The 5,507-nt window shown below is 36.1% G+C and overlaps 1 protein-coding gene across 6 annotated transcripts in view; it reads right to left on the minus strand.

Annotated features, from left to right (window-relative positions):
* The window catches only part of KCNC2 (potassium channel, voltage gated Shaw related subfamily C, member 2), a 217,962-nt gene that overhangs the window by 212,131 nt on the left and 324 nt on the right, over positions 1-5,507 (minus strand). The window lies entirely within an intron of this gene.

Below are 5,507 nucleotides of genomic sequence, written 5' to 3' on the forward strand. Positions count from 1 at the left end.
AATCTTGAAATATTATTCATTGAGAACATTAAAACATAAACTTATGAACTGTGCTAGACAGTATTATATTCTCTATGCTTATTCTGATAAAGGGAGTTATGAAAGAGCTAGAACTGAATAATTTGACACTATTTTGTAAACACTTAAATGTGTCAGGCATATCTGTAAATCTTCAAGTGAATAAGATTTCCCCTTCTGTGTAAGATACAGGAAGGGGAAAAGGATGGTGTCTTTGACAAGGCACTTTTCAAATGGAAATAAAACTGAGATTTTCTAATCAGTTATCCTTGTGGGTAAATGGATTTACACCTGCACTGAAGCTGAGACTTAGGAAGTGACAGAGCCCATCATCTTCATGGGTTTCATGATGGAGCCACAGCAAAAGATTTCCTGAGATCAAATATGTGGTTGAGAGAAAGCTGTTTTCAATGGAAACAGGAAGCAAGGCGCTAACCTGTTTCTATGGTAACTAGAGCAGTAGCTACCAACAGCTGTAGGGGGGAAAAAAGGGCAGAAAGTTATAAATGCAAAAAACAAACAAACAAAACTGATGCTGGTTTACTTTATCAGCGTGATGCTCCTTATGGTACAATCAAAATTGGTGCAGACATGCTGTCCCTGCACCACTAACCCCAGAGATCTTTTTCCTCCAAACCTCAAAATGTTGGACCTGGAAAGAAATTTAGCTACTATCTAGCCCAAAGCATTATGCCCTTTTTTTTTTTTTCCAAAATAAGGCAAAAAAAAAAAAAAATCAAGACACAGAAAGATGAAGTGAATTCTCCAAGGTCACACATCCAATGGTAAAATCAGGATTCATTCATAGGTCTCAGAAACCCCAGTCCAGGCTATTTTTCCAATGCTGTTTCCATATATTCTCTACTCCTAGTCTCTTCTCCCCCAAATACTCCCATTTTAGTCGCTTTCTGTAAAAATATTCACTACAGAGTATTACAATTAATTACTATCTTTCGACCAATAAGAGAAGCAAAAAGCAGTGCTAGTCTGTCATTAAAAAAAAAAATCTTAGCCCTGGCCAGTAACTCAGTTGGTTCCTGATCACCAAGGCTGTGGGTTTGATCCCTGGTCAGGGCACATACAAGAATACAAGAAACAATGAATGAATGCATAAATAAGTGGAATAATAACTTATTGATCTCTCTCTCCCCCTTCCTCTCTCTCTCAAATCAATCAATAATTTTTTTAATCTTGACTAATCTTCTAAAAGAAAAGCCTTTTATACTTCAAGCAGAATTATACTATTTATATAATACATTGATGGTTATTATTTAGACCATGTTGCCACTATATATTTCCCTCTGGAGATCTGTGTTTACCTTTTACCAGTCCTTTAGTGCCCTTTACTATTTCACTTAGACATATTTTTAAAGGTTGTCATAATAAAAAAGGATATATGACTCAGAAGTTCAAAAATATGAGACCTAAAAATCCAACGGTCTGAGGGACAGTGAACTGGCCCCCGGTTTAAAAAGTTTGAGGACCCCTGATTTAGACCATGTTGCCACTATATATTTCCCTCTGGAGATCTGTGTTTACCTTTTACCAGTCCTTTAGTGCCCTTTACTATTTCACTTAGACATATTTTTAAAGGTTGTCATAATAAAAAAGGATATATGACTCAGAAGTTCAAAAATATGAGACCTAAAAACTGCATTTACTTTATTTGGAGTCATAAATATAAATGGTTATGATATACATTTTTCAAATGGGAAAGGTTGGCCTGAGGTTTTTTTTTATAAACCCACACATTTCCTTGTTTTCAGTTACTTTGAAAATGGGCTTGACCGCAAAAAAAGTTCCTTGTCTTTTTTAAAAATCTTCATTGTTGAAACTACATATGTCCCCCTTTTCCCCCCTTTTAGCCTGCACTGTCCCCCGCCCTAGGCCTTCACCACACTATTGTCTGTGTCCATGGGTTTTGCATATATGCATACAAGTTCTTTGATTAATCTCTTATTTAGTTTTGTCAACTCAAGTTCACAAATGAGCTCTTAGAAAAATATTACACACACAAAAAAAAATGTATACCTAATCTGTCCAACTACTAGTACATTCACCTTTGGCATGCCTAAAGCCCAACCTAATGTGTAGATCATCTAGTTTGTGACCAAATATACTACTGAAAATACAATTGACTAATGAAGTTACTAGCTCCTTTTAATGATGTATTGAATTCGGTACTCTCTGGTCCTATCCAATGCTTAGAATATAAGCATATATTCTGAGAATATAAGCATGTGAACTTTAAAACAGTGGCCTGAAAAAGGTCAAAAGACACTTAGATGCTTATAAAGCAAATGCAATCACACCAGACTGTTACAGCAGATTCTTTTCAGGGTTCCAAAGGTTGGATTTGCGAAGGCGTTGGTGGTATAGTGGGGAGCATAGCTGCCTTCCAAAGGTTGGATTTGCATTGTTATATGGTTGGCCATGACTTTTAATTAATATGAAAGGGATGAAGACACTTGACCATACCTCCAAAAATCCAGTTGTTTGGTATAAATACAGCCTTCATCATCTTCTCCAATAATATTACAAATAGATAGTCTATAAGTCACTTTGAAGGCACAACAATGGAGATTAAAACAGCCTAACATTTTCATAATAAAGACTAACAATATGTTAAGACCATCATTTCTAAATAGAATATTTTCAGGCATATATCAGGCAAAATTTCCATTGAGCTGTTTTTGAAAAAAACTTTTTAATATCTCTAGAATTTTATTTGTTGTTATTTTGTTGTACTTTTTAAAATTTAATAGATATTATCTTTTGGAAATGTTTAATTATAAAATAATGCTGAGCCTATTGAGGGCAAAGGATTATATTTTCTCTATGCATTCCCAGTATGTTGCATAGTTTCTGTCCTGCAGTGACTGCATACTCAATATTCATTGAATAAATAAATGTTCTAAAAATTTTAATAACTGACTACAATATTTTATGAACAAGATATATTTGGCCATTAAATCTTTTAACTGGGGCAATGTTTACAAAACAAGAATATACTGTATTTTCCTTCTTTAACCTAATTTTGACTAAAATTGTCCCTATCTTATTATATTTTTAATTAAATATTACATTTAAAATTAGCAAATAAGTTACAGTAGTTAGGTCATTTCCCTCTTGTTTTTGTTTGTTTGTTTGTTTTGTTCTTTGTGGTTTGAGGACAAGGGAAAAAATGGCCCATAAAAATAAACACATGCAATTCTAAATCCAATTCCAGATATAGAAATTTAAATTTTAGTAGTTTTAAGAACTAAAATTCTAGAAATAAAACAATTTGAAATGCTAATAAAGTGAATATTTTCATAATTAAAAATGATGGATTCACTATCATAATTCCCATATTTTTACTCAAATGTTGGGTGGTGCAGGGTAAAAATTTCCACCAGCCAAAGTCCAGAAATACATATATTTAAAAAGTCACAGATGACCTTTCAGAGTTAGAATGCTAGTGAATATCTTATGCTGCATTAACTCTCGAGAGCAACACAATCTGCAGAGATTTCACAAACCGGTCAGTTATAATCAGTGGTTGTGGTGGAAAGGGCCTGGAGAGGATGTCATGAGACCTCCAGATAATTTTGGCTCTGCCTTCGTTAACTTGCTGTCTGACCTTGGCCATCACTTAGCATCTGCAGTCTTCATATTCGTCATCTACATCTAAACTTTAAAGGGTCTTCACAAGGTGATCTCAAAGAAATTTTCCATATCTACAATTCTCAGTTAATTCTGCTTCTAATGGCTCTTTGACCTTGTGTTAATCTCTAATCTGTGTTCTTTCCTCACCTGAAATGGATGCAAGCCAAATTCTTAATAATATTATAATGAAATCTTAGCAAGATTTTTAAAAAACTATTTCCAAGTTAAGGGTTCTACCCTTTGACCAATAATCAATTTCCATAGCAATAATAAAGATTGAACACATTCTTATTTAAGTTTTTGCTATGCAATTTGATCTACAATAAAAGGTATTAAATGTATTATATGCTCATGCAAGAAAGATAATAAATATTCTGTCTTTTTTATAGCACATGATCTGGGGGGGAAAATCACATGATGAGTCTAAAATCAAATTCAGATTATCTTTTTAGCCACCAAGTGGAAAGAGCACTGTGGCACTCCACTGGGTAGGTAGGGGCGGGGAGGAGGAGAGGGGGAGACACAGATGTTATGGCCATGAGTCTGTGATTTAATTTAAATAAATATGTAGTTGTTTGTTTCTTCTGAATGCCAACTTTTGTTGAATTTATAGAGTGATCTTAAAAGGAAGATTTCAGAGTTGAAGTTTTGAATTCAATATTCAAATATGAAAATGTGGACCTACTAGAATTTATGCATGCATTTAAATTCCAGATCCAATAGAGTAGCAATAGTTTATATCCTTTATGTACTTTTTCACACTGAAAGCAAAACATATCTTCAGACTTCTACAGTGGTATCAGAAGCACATCTGACAAGTTGGTAGAGAGACAGCTGCACAATATCTCAGAGACAAAGGCTTCTAACATGCAAAGACAATAATAAGAATAGAGCCAAAGTGAAGCTGGGAGAATTCCCATTATGCCCAGGGGGTGGAGGGTATCTTTTCTGGGCGTCAGAAGCAAACCAGACACTTGCAGTTGCAAAGATTTAACAAAATACAGTATTCTGTTCTCACATATAATTAAAAACCATTCACATACTATGTAATTTTTGGTTATTTATATTTCTTTTGTTTCCTTTAAACTGGAGATACCATTCCTGGTTACTTTTATAGTCCCTTCATGGGATTTTGAAGAATTAATTGGGAATGTCAAGAACCAACTTTAAGCTGTCACTCAAGCTAGAAACTGAAAAGAAAAATTAAGGATGGGATCACAGTCTAAAGAGTAAAAGAAAGTTCGCTACAATCTAAATTACCCAGATTTAGAAAATCGGATGAAACTTAGATCACCGAAGTGACTCATTCACGTGCCACCTGTAAAATAAACATAGACACAGCCCAACGGGAAAGACACCTGCCTCCAAAACTCAGTGTGCAGGTGGGCTCTCCGGTCACCTCCCTGGGACCAGCTCTCCCAGCCTCCTTCCCCCTTGGAAAGCCGTGGCCCCAACAGCAGGAGGAGACCCTTCACCTAGTGACCCTCCGGGCACACCCTCCCCCACACCAGCCACTCTGTCCTCAGATTAGATCCCTAATGGCAGCCTCCGCTCCCCGTGAGCCAGGTGTGCAGGGGTGTCAGGGCCCACTGAAAGTGTCAAATCCTGGGGACCAGAAGGCCCAACGAGACATCGGAACTAAAGGAAAAGTTGGAGCAAAAGAGTCAAGAAAACACAAACAACAAAACAAACTGGAGATGAAGTCTGATACGGGTTTCAAGACAAGGTTCCAGCCAGACTTGCCCAGAGGACTGGACGTATGCCCTTCGGGTCCCATCTGCTAAAGTAAATCTCAGTTTGAGTTGAGGAGGAGAAGAAGGAGATGAAGGGGAACTGGAACT

Source organism: Myotis brandtii, unplaced genomic scaffold (genome assembly GCF_000412655.1).
Source record: "Myotis brandtii unplaced genomic scaffold, ASM41265v1 scaffold82, whole genome shotgun sequence".
NCBI lineage: Eukaryota > Metazoa > Chordata > Mammalia > Chiroptera > Vespertilionidae > Myotis > Myotis brandtii.